Source organism: Drosophila sulfurigaster, chromosome 2R, assembly GCF_023558435.1.
Source record: "Drosophila sulfurigaster albostrigata strain 15112-1811.04 chromosome 2R, ASM2355843v2, whole genome shotgun sequence".
In the NCBI taxonomy this organism is placed as follows: Eukaryota; Metazoa; Arthropoda; class Insecta; order Diptera; family Drosophilidae; genus Drosophila; species Drosophila sulfurigaster.
In genome coordinates, this window is record NC_084882.1 from 36,387,669 (window position 1) to 36,399,881 (window position 12,213).

Genomic DNA, 12,213 nt, shown 5'->3' on the forward strand with positions numbered 1-12,213 from the left:
CGCTAGCGCGAGCGCATATCAATCATGGCCACGACAAACTATCCTACTACTCGTATGTATATCGTCTCTCCTTACAGCCAATGCGGCGTATGCGTAACGTGTCGCAACGGAGGCATCGCTACCTGCTGCTGACTGCTGCCCCAAAGCCACAAAAGTCAACATAAATATTAGCTAGAGTCGCCGAGGCAGTGGCAGCGGACATGACAGCGCCGCGTTAAATCTTTAACCCGTGCAAACACACACACACACTTACGAACACTTACGAACACACTGTGCGTATGAGTAATGTTTTGGTTTAGAGCCAGCGAAGCTGCAAAACTGTAATAAGCCCCGACATTCCATTAAAACGAGTTATTCATATTAATTGGCCTTTTCATAGCTCAATATATTTCTTGTGGTCTCTTTTGGTCAATTGTTGCTGTAGGCGGCAGGCAACGATAGAGAGGGAGAGGTGCAAGAAAGGAGGGGGGGAAGGCAATCTGTTCTACTTTCCAGCCACTTTTTGATTCGCCTGTGAAGCGTGTCGAAGTCATCGTCGCTAGCTGAAATTGCCATAAGATTACGCAGCAAAACAGTTGACGCCCTTGCGTGCCGCAACCCAAAAGGGCGAAGGCCAGAGAGAGATGGCTAGAACAGGAGTGCGACAGAGAGAGCAACACTCTTTCGGTCACTCTTGAAATTTGCAAATTAGCCCGGGGGGCAAAAGCCGCGCGCGTTTGCTTCGATCTGCAGCAGCATCTAGACCCAATTTCATGCTGTCTCCCGGCGTGGCAAACTTTTTATTTGCTTTAAGATTTCTTTATTGCTGCTTTTGATTAATTTTTTTTCTGTTTTTTTTTGCGCTGTATCTGTGTGAGTGTGTGTGTGTGAAGCTGATGCCAAAGCTTCCGTTGTTAAGCGATTTGATTTAAGACCGCTTTCTTAGCGTTTATTGTGAGCGAAGCGCAGAAACCCGAAGCATAACAAATTGGAGCAGAGGAGCTAAAAAACAAAACGGCAATGGCATGTGTTGTCCAATCTCAGCGCTCAGAGCTCAGAGAGCAGGCGGAAATAAATAAAGCAAGAAGACATTTGAGCTCAGCTCAGCTGGTTTCAGCTTTCTTTTGGTTGAGATTATTTACGGCGCCAGCTGAGGCAGCTTGGCATCTCATGATGATGATGATAAGTATGCCAATCAATAGCAACAAAAAAAAAAATAAAGGTATATCCATTTCCATTTCCATAGATATAGATATAGATGTATATTTAGATACACAAAGTTCGATGGCTTTCAATCTGCATAAATAAATCTTTTAAATGCATAATTAATCGCAACCGCAGCGGACTTAAATATCATTTATTGACGATAGCTGCGCAGATTACGAACTGGAGCAACTGCTCATCCAAAAACAGTTGGACAATAAATCTTTCGCGTCATCCCCAAATCAGAGCACTTGCAGGAAAAAACACACTTGAAATGTTTTCGGTTGCTGTTTTGCTGTTTTTGTCGCTGCTTGTCTTACGACCTTTATTTCAAATGCAGAGCTCGCTTCGCCGCTGTCTGCAATTGAAATTGCAATTGCAAGCGACGAAGAGAGAACCAGTTGTCGGCCTTGTTGCTGTTGTTGCTGCAAAAAAAAGAGCCGTTAAAGTTATTTTGCATCATTAGTATGATGTGTGCGCTTGTGTTGGTGTTGATTTCAGTGTGAGAGAATTACGAATGCGCATTCTGCTTGTGAGCTCACATATTTTTCAACGTTTAATATCCACCTTGACTTTGATAGGCCATAATGCCATAATGCCGCCACATGCATCGGACTCTCCAAGTCTCTCAGCTCTCAGCCGGCTAGACTCGAACTCGGGACCGAGACCGGCAAACAGCATCATTGCTGTAAATTATCCGCTGTTAGTGACCCGGCGTGGCTGCATTGGCATATTTCAAGCGCTAAATGCATCATTAGGCCATTTGATTTACAGTCAAAGCCCAGCGAAAAGACACGTGTTCCGATTCGCTTACTATCGATAGTTTGACTTGGAAATCGCTATCGCTAGAAATTTGTTTTATGGGCAAATGTAAATGCAAATGGCAATCGATTGAGCCGCAAAGTATTCGCAGTATTCCGAGCTGCGAGCCAAACAATTTAATTAAACAATTTCGCCATTGCCATTAAATACATAAAATCAAATCAACGTTGGTTTTGGCCAGCAGCATTTGATCTTTTTTTTTTTTGGTCAAAACAAGATCGCAGCAAGTGGCACGCAATGCAGCAGCTGCAACATTTGGCTGTTGGCTGCTGACTGCTGACTGCTGAGATGGTGGCTACCTGATGCGTATCGAGCGGCATTTTAAATGAAGCGATTAAAATCGAACGCCTGCACAGTTACACATTTCGCCAAAGCTGCCTGCCAAGCTACGCGTATCTTTTAATTCAATCATTTTTTTCTCACAGTTGGCGCATGAATCATGTGAATTGAGTTACATGAGATCATGCTCACATCGCGCATTCCGCAATGCGCAAAAGGGTGGTGAAAGGGGAGGGCGGGTGAGGCACGTTGCGCATGCGCCGTGTGGGCCGTGGCGATGGTTCATTAGAATAAGCAAACAAATACAAATACGAATACGAATACCAACAAAATACCATCGAAATACCGAAATTCGAAATTCGAAAATCCAATATTCCAATAGCGGTCAACAAGGCAATATGCGTGTGGAACACCCACAGCTTGGTAAACATTGACGCGCAGCAATTAGAGCCAAGCAGACGACAAGTGAGCTGTACTGGACCTCAGCTCAAGCTGAAGCCGAAGCTTAGACGAAATTCATGGACAGATAGATAGATGGATGGATGGATGGATGGAGCACATTGTAGCCATTGGCTGTGTGCGTTTCTTATTTATGCGCTTGTTTGCCTTTTGAGACACTCGTCGATGCTCGATGCTGTCGATTGTCGATCGACGATTGCCGAATGTCATTGTCATTGATTTATGCCACTAATTGTTATTCATCACGCTGTAGGTGGCCCAGCAATCGAATCGAATGTGCCCATGTGTCATGTGGAATGGCTCTAGTCCTCCTCCTGGAGATGGAGATGGAGACTGACTGACGAAACGATCGAAAAATACACAAAACTTGTTCTAGATCGCGTGTAGACATCGCATTAATCAGTAGCTGTTGCCCCAAAAATCGTATCGCTTCCAATCAAATCAAATACTATATAATAAAATAATAAAAAATGGAAGAAAACAAGCATCTAATGATTTGTTTATGCCTCGGTAATGGGCTACCAACTTGGAGGCGATCGAGCGATCCAACGATGGATGAGCTTGCGTAGTTCGTTTCATTTTCAAGTCAAGTCCAAGTCAAGTCGAGCTCATTTTTATGACCGCCTACGCAAAATGTCGAACGATGTTGCCTCAGATTTGTCTCATGTCAGCATAAATTTGGCTTAATTGATTTTAAATTTGAGCATTTTTAATAGCCTGCAGCCCAATTTCCGACATGGTCAACTCACAACACACACACACAATGTTTTTGCTTAATGGAGGTGCATACCAAATAAGTCGAGCGAGAGAATCTCAATCTGAGGCTCCATCATTTTTGATTGAGCATGAATATGTATGCTAAAAATGCTAATGTTAATTAAATTAACGACCCTTAAAGATTTTATATAATTTATTTTCTCTCTGTCTCTGTCTCTGTATCTGTCTCACTTCATTTATGCTAATTGCTTCATTTAAATACTGCTTCATTCTCATGCATGTAAAATTTGATAAATGTTTTGCACTCAGCAAAATTCCAAATCGATCGACTAATTGGTTGTAACTTTGAGATAACATTCTACTGTTTTTGTGTTTGTTGAGTGTAGCTCATCCCATTCATACAATAAAATATAATTCATTGAGGCAACCTTCGAAATTGGTTTACCACTTAAAGCGAATCTGCTCTTTTTCAGCTGATAAGATAATCGAAAGTTAAAAAAGATGAGTTCCCAGGCAAATTAACAATTAAGTAGGTGATACCCTCTAAAAGTGGGAAGTTGCTGTTAATTTATGTGTCAAAATAACAATAGTACTAACAAGTATATAAAATATACCGAATAAATATACTGAAAATATACTAATAACAAGTTTAATAATACCAAATGAATATACTGATAATATACTAAATAACATGGAAAAAATATTCCGAAATTATATACTGAAAATATACTAATAACATGCAAGAAATATTCCGAAACTATATACTGAAAATATACTAATAGCAAGTTAATAATATAACGAAATTATATATTGAAGAAATATTGAAATATACCGAATTGTCAATGGAAGAAAATAATACCAGATACCAAAAATATACTGAAATATATTAATAGCACGTTCCAAATATACCGAAATATTTTTATGCAAAATACGAAAATATACTGAATACTAAATTTGGTGTATCGATATACTGTAACATTCACATAATACCACAGTGTACAAAATATACCATATTGTCAATGAAAGAAAATAAGACCTTACTGCAGTAGGCAAATTACGTTTGCTATTTGATTTCATGGACGTGGGACATCATCATTTTATGAATGTAAATTTATGTAGATACAAAATTGTAATACTCTATGAGTATCAGGTATAATAAGACATCAATAATACAAAGGATATCTCCAACTATCAAGATTAAGTTAATAATGTAACTCCATTGTAAAGCTCACTCAATTGCAGGGTATGCAGGGAATTAAATAGTTTGTTGCCAAGCACGAGTTTGTAAACATGCTAATAAATTTTCAGTAGTTTATTTATTTACATATATAGTGTGTGTGTGTTTTTGTGGGTTTTATTTAATTTATATTTATTTATGTTGTATTTAAATGTCGTCGGCACTTCGTCGACATTTGGAACAGCAAATTATCAGGCAAATTGCGCCATAAATAAGCGAGGCAAAAATATTTTAAATTATTAACAACAACAGCAGCATCAGCAGCTCTCGGACAACAGCACTAAATAAATAATCAAACAACTTGAGATCGCATTTTGGGCAAGTCGAGAGGGGCTAATGGAGCAAGTGAGGGGGGCAGGAGGAGGAGGGTTTGAGACCTGGGTCGAACAGATCGTCGCACGGTTAATGGCGCGAATTATTTACAGATTTTAATGTCAAGCCAATATTCGAGAGATTGCTGCGCCTTTGTGATTAAGTGTGTGTGTGTGTGCTGAGCTGAGCTGCAATACTGTTAATACTGTTTTTTTTGGTTTTTTTGGCGGCAAAGGCGATTGCTTTTATTTAAAACAATTCGTAAATGTTTAAATGCCGCATAGTTTCAACTGGCTCCAAAAGAAGCCGACGCGTCGGTGTCGATGTCGATGTCAGATTCGGGTTCGGATTCGAATTCAGATTTCAGTTTCGATGTTTGGTGTCGAATTGAGATTTGAGCAACTCGGGAGTCGGAACGGTGGCTATCAGTGGCAGTCGTCGAAGTTGTTGTTGCTTTTTTTTGAGGTGTGTCCCAGGCACAGACTCGACTCAGAGGCAGACATTATGAAAATAAACAAGAGAGCAAACCCATGTGTTGTAGCATTGAATGCGTTCAATATTGAATGTGGAGCAGTTTGATTTGAAAAGCCCAGTAAAGAAAACAACAATGAAATAACAAGCGCGGCCCAAAAAACCAACAATAAATTTATTTTTTCAAACTTGCTGCCGCTGCTGTCCGTTTGCCTGCTGTTGGCTACTTAAACAAACAGCGAGCTGGCATAATGAAAAATATAGCGGCATCGGGTTAAATAAACTTCTCCTTCTTTTTCTTTTTTTCTTGAGATATTTTAATCATAATAATAGATAGACAACAGGCAGCAAAGCTGACAAAAGCCTTTGTTCAAATGTCAGAGTTAATAAAAGCGCAAAAATTTATTTTAAACGTTTTTTAATGACATCGCGCGAGGTGTGCGAGTGTGTTAGAGTATGTGTGTGTGTCTGTGTGTGACTTGAGCAATTTGAATGAGCCACGCATTTCATGTACCCCCGTCAATGACGACCAACAACAACGATCAACGACTGGCTTAGTTACATGCCCCCTTTGCATTTCGAGAGTTGCCTTTGTTTCGACAGTTCTTTGAGTCGTTTTTTTTTTTTCTTCTTTAAATTGGACGGCGTGAAGTCGCAACAGTAACAGCAACAGCAACAGCAGAAGAAACTGAAACTGAATCTGAATCTGAATCCGAATCTGAAACCCAAAACCGACACCTACAACATGGCATCACGTACAAATTTCGTATGCACGATTTTGCACTATTTTGATATTTATCCAACACCTGCGCTCAAAATGAAGATGAAGTCGGGCTGGAGTTGGAGATGGAGTTGGAGTTGGAATCGGAGTTGCATAGAAACAAACAAGAGATTTGCGTCTAGGTGAGATGAGTCTATGTTGCCATTGAATGATCACGCTGAACATGAAAAGCATGAAAGACACAACAACGTCGACGTTTATTTGTAACTCTTCTAGAGCTCATGCCATATTCAAATCTCCTGCCAGAATTGACAACGCCAAGTCAGAGTCAGAGTCAGAGCCAGGCCAGCTGTGGCCTGTGGGCCTGAGAAACAGCATCTGCATCGGCATCTTCATCGGCGTCTTCAGCTGCTTTAGAGTTGCACATTGATATTTACGACTTGCAGCCAAGTTTGGCAGTCAACATAAAATACAGTTCAAAGTATTGCCAAAATAAATATGATGTAATTAATGGGCAAACGCTTACATTCCGACTTTGACTTAAGACTCAAGTTGCCATTGCCTAATGACACTTTTGCTGTGACAAGTCTGAGAGCGAGCTTCAAATACTCGAGAGTATTTGCTAATGCCAGGCAAATAGTTTTGACACTCGAAACTAGGCAAACATTCAACTCGGAATCTTGTGGTGAACAACATTTCCGTTATGATCAACCACCCGCTACCCACAAAGACACAAAGTCAATTTACAAAAATGGAAATGAAAATGGAAAGAGAAGCTTGCGAAGTGTTGAAAGACGAAAACTTAATGCTCTTATTTTTAGCTGAGAAACATTTCTGTTTGCTATTTAAGTGAGAAGCTATAACTTTAGTAAACTCATTTTCTAGGTCAATGCTAATTTATCAAATTTCTAAGGAATTCCTAGGTATGATTGCATGTGGCAGTATTTTTTATGTGTGTGCATAAATCGTATTATTGTGTATCGCATCCAATGCACATTCTTGCGCGCCAAAAAGAGTGTCTATAACAAGTGAGAAAGCTTGAGGCGAGTGTACTCGACTGTGAGATACCCGCTACCCATTTTAAATTTGAAAATAAACGAAATTATTATACCGCGAAAATACCCATTTTAAATTTGAAAATATACTAAATTAAAAATATCATTTGAAATTTTAAAATACCTGATTATTAAAAAAAATACTAAAAATATACTCAAGGAATATTTTGGTATATCTTCTATCAAAAATATATATTTTAAATTTTAAAATATATTAAATTAATATACCGGAAATATACTAAAATATACCAAAGCATATACTCGGTATATTTTATATAGTACTTCATTAAAAATATTATTTGAAATTTTAAAACCTACCAAATTAATATTCCACAAAATTACTAAAAATATACCAGAGTGTACATTCGGTATATTTATATACTACATTGAAAATATACCAAAATTGATACAAAATATACCAGATTGTCAGCCAAAGCAACTAAAACCCTATTGTCGTCTCTTTGTTGATGCTGATCAAGAATATATATACTTTATGGGGTCGGAGATGCCTTTTTCTGCCTGTTGAATACATTTCCTGCATACACAAATTTATAATACCCTTCTACCCTATGGTTAGCGGGTATAAAAATGAAGTTTAGAAAACGGCATTTCATGGCTCAATGGCAAGCAGCTGAAGAACTAATAAACATCGACGCCATGTCCATGGACAGGTTGTAAACCACCAGCGGTCGGAGCAACCCACACACACACGCACACACACACAACACACACACACCAACTGCGGCTCATAAGCATTATGATTGCCTTCAATAAATTGCAAATAATTTCGACCTCATTTCGCTAGGCGTCGTCGTCGTCGTCATTGTTGGTCTGGCACACGGTCATGGACGGTGTTCATATGGCCAATAGCCAAATGGCCAAATGGCCGAATGTGGCCAAATGTGGCCGCCTCTTGCCACCCCCTGCTGGCGCATAATAACGCTGCGTGAATTAATTTTTGAGATATGGACAAGTCAGATCGCGGGCCAATTTTTAGCATTGAACTGGAACTAGACTCAAGCTGGAGTTGGAGTGCAGACCACGCACCGGTTGAACGCATTGCAATAAATTTACTTGGCTTTTATTTGAATGTTCGAGCACTTTTTAATTAAAATACAATCAAATGTCAAGTTTAGCCGGCTGTAGCGCCAGCTGCAAGCTACAAGCTACAAGCTGCATGCAAGTTGCAACAAGCTGCGTCCAAAGCAAACACTTGTCATCTTGACAGCCCAAACAAAGCGTGACTGACGTGCGGCTAAAGCGAGACAGAGGCAAAGGCAAAGGCAGAGAGTTAAACGGGCAAACTCACGCAGTAGGCCTAACGAGGGTCATTCAATGAGTTGGAGTTGGAGTTGCATTTGCATAGACCCCCACACAGTGAGCGAGACTTTAAGACTGTGTTGCAGATGGAGTTGCAGTTGCTGTTGCTGTGGTTGTGGCTGTTGCTGTGGCCACTCCAGTGGATAATGTGGGCACATGTTTGGACTTGGCTGAAACTCGAGCTTTGGATATGTTGTTTGGGTAAATGCGCGCGCGTGCGTGGTGGCTAACAATTGAGAAACACTGTGCACTGTGAGTACACTGAGTACTGTAAGTCTTTGTCAGTGAGTTTTGGCTTTGTTTTGTCTGCTGCGTTGTTTTGTTTTGTTTTGCTTTTGCTTTGTTTGCTATGTGTCTCTTGTGTCTCTTGTCTGTCTGTCTGTCCGTCTGTTTGTCTGTTGATAGTTTTGCGGCGATAAGCGCGACATGTCAGCGTCACTAAGGCAGGCAACGAGGCAGTGGCAACGGCCAGCTTTTTAGATTCGAGCACAATATATTTTGTCAGCTCAAATGGTGTACATAATAGCCCAGAGATAAGATAGTAATGGGCCGGTTAAGCGGCTCATAAATCATTGGCATGGAAATTGCTTTTCTATGATAGACAACTTGACTTGTTAGCGTTCGTTCGTTGTTAGCGGCAACTTCCGCAAGGCGAAACCTGCAAACTAAGCTATTTTAAGCAGTACTTTTCACTTTCCGCTAAACACTCGACATCCGCCCAGCACCACACAACGGTAACAGCCAAAGCAGCAGCAACATCAACAACAGCAACAGCAACTCTGACAACGACAACGACAACCACAACAAGAGCTTCGAGATCGGAGAGCATGGGGAAAAAGTTCATTTTCAAAGTAAATAAACGAAAATAAACTCATTTTCATACTCAACACGCCACAGCCACACAGTGTAATGAATGTGCAGCTTTTTGTGGTATGCGCTTCCTGCGCTGATTTCTATGTACTCGCAGCCCAAGTACCTAGAAATATGCTGAGAAAATAACAAACTAATGCCTTGAAATGCCACGAAATATTTCCAGAACGGAAAAGGCCTTAAGCAGTTTTTTTTAACAATGAGCAATTTAAATTGGGATTCTGCTGCCCGCGAAAAAAAAAAACTAGACCAATCAAACAATATTATGAAGGAATTTCAGAGCAATAAATATTTAATATCATTGTAAGCAGCTGATCAAAGTGTAATGTAAAAATGTAGTTCAAGATTCAGCCTGAAAACTGTAATTGAATAATGAAGAGTTAGGATTGTTTTGCATATTCAAAAAAAGTCTCAAATATTTTGTATATATTATATGAAAAATTGCGTTGGAATTGAAGACATATTAATGGTCCATAAACAAAGATTATATTATTCTCTATAGTATTATATTAATCATAATTCTCATATTAAATAGAATGGAAAAATCGTTTAATCCCTAATGAATATAAGTGCAATTGAAGATAGACATCGTAAAGATCAAGGGATGTTTCTAATCCCAAATTTTACTTGTATTGAAAGGAAAAGTAGAATCAGATGAACCTTAGTTTCCTGTTGAATTTGACAGTCACTTTTGTTGCTCTTTAAGCATTACAGAGTAATCTCTAGTCGAGCAGTGTGAGTGCGCAGAATTCTTAGTTGTTTATTGATACATTTTTGTGTGTGTTTCGGCATTTTATGTGCGGCGGCGGCATGTCGTGCGGCAGCAACTGAGGTATACAAATTTCTTACACTGTAATATGATTGATTGCCCCGTTGACCTGGAAACGTAGCGTATACAGCGGCCGAACTAATAGTTACACTTAACAATGAGCCACAGTCAAAGTCAGACTCAGAAGATTGGAGAGCAGAGCAGAGTCGAACAAAATGGGTCAAGCGGGGCGGCAGACCAACCCAAAATATAACAGAAAGAAAGAAAAAGAGAAGCAAGTTGAGTGGGCGCTGCATGCCACAGCAAATGGACTTGCAAGGGGCAAGTGGCAAGTGTTTTCCAGGTAGCTCAACTCAGCTCCAGTTTTGGTTGAAGTTGCAGGGCTGAGTCCATGACGTGGCGCTATTTGGCACAGTTGACGAAAGCGGCAAGTTAATGAGCTGCCTCCATTGTTATTCTTATTATTATTATTGCTAGACTCATTTCTATTTTCAATTTCAATTTCACTTTTCTACACATACATATGTGTTGTACAATCTGAAGAGTTTCGTCTGACCGACTGACTGACTGACTGACTGTCCAGGCAAAACAAAAGACAACACGAGTTGTTGGCCAGCAAAAGTTGGGAAGCAGAATCGATGGTAATTAAAAAACCGTTAATATTGGAAACGCTCGTCGCAAGGTGTCAAATCAAACATAAAAGATATTATTAAGAATTCATAAAAAATACTCAAAATTGAAAAACATATCTCTCTCTCTCTCTGTTGCGGTGAGAAAAAGAGCTGCGATTGCCGTTTAAATGCGCTGCTGTAAAATATCTGTAAGATGCAAATGAGTCGGAGTAAATGGATAGAGAGTAGACAACACACACACAGATGATCAGCGGAGATAGCCGCAGATATGACAAACTAATAAGCAGGGTAATGGCAATGCAACAACAATAACAATAACACAATGGAGCCCCCCGTAAATGTAGCGTTAAGTGTTCAAAAGCCCAGCAAACGGCATTAAGCCATAAAAAAACGATATGGCCAAAAACGAAATGAAACGAAACTCGACAACCGAAAATCGAAAATCGAAACGGAAGATTGAGCTCAAAATGCATATTGATTGACGTTGAAATGTTTTAAATGGAGCAAAACTCTAACAGCCAAAAGCCAGGTGCAAGTGGTTATCGTTGTCGTTGTTGCTGTTGCTGTTCGATGTTGTTCGCTTCGATGTTGTAGCTAATAAGTGGAAGTGAAATGAATTAGTGAACGCTTATGGGGGTCGCGACGTTTGCGGCACTCAAAGAACTGTTCAACGCAGTCAAAGCCAGAGTCAAAGCCAGAGTCAAAGCCAAAGGCTTTTAACAAATCCCCCCAGTGCCCAATCGCTGCCTGGTGCCAGTTCCAGATCAATGGGCCATTGAAGCGACTCGTCACAACTTCGTTTTGGTTAGAGACGAAATCGTAAATTCGAAATCATTGACTAAAAGCTTTTGATAAATTATACGAAAGAGCGAAAGAGATGCACAAGACTGCGACTACATCAATGAACGTTAAATTGTATAAGAAATAGGAAGGAAAAAAACACATCAAAAACTATCAATGGGGCAGCATAATTGTGTGAGAAAATATCGTGCATATTGGAAAGTTTAGAGAGCAGGGCGTGTCCATAATGGAGGCCTTTCGAAATTCTAGAGGTCAAAAGGTATTTTTCTTTTTCTGTCTCGAAGTATTTATATTTTTAGCAAACTCTGAAATTTGCACCGAATCCATTCACAAAAATCAAAAGCCCAATCATAAATTGTCCAATTTATGGGGCGCAACGCAACAAATGTTGACAGTTTTATAAATCTATATGCGAGAGCCCTATCTATGCAAATCCCCCCACAAAATGTTGTTACAAAGCTGTGTCTAAAAATAAACCATACTTTAAATTTAACAATAATAACAAAAACCCACTACAAATCAACGGAACAGAGAAGAAAAAAAGAATCGAATCGAAATCGGAGGCG

General features: G+C 39.7%; 1 protein-coding gene across 1 annotated transcript in view; it reads left to right on the forward strand.

Moving 5' to 3' along the window:
- Window positions 1-1,047: 1,047 nt before the first annotated feature.
- The window catches only part of LOC133836578 (trypsin inhibitor-like), a 42,814-nt gene continuing 31,648 nt past the window's right edge, over window positions 1,048-12,213 (forward strand). The window contains exon 1 of the mRNA XM_062267152.1: window positions 1,048-1,062. The gene's annotated coding sequence lies outside the window, so the exon portion shown is untranslated. The remainder of the gene's footprint in view (window positions 1,063-12,213) is intronic.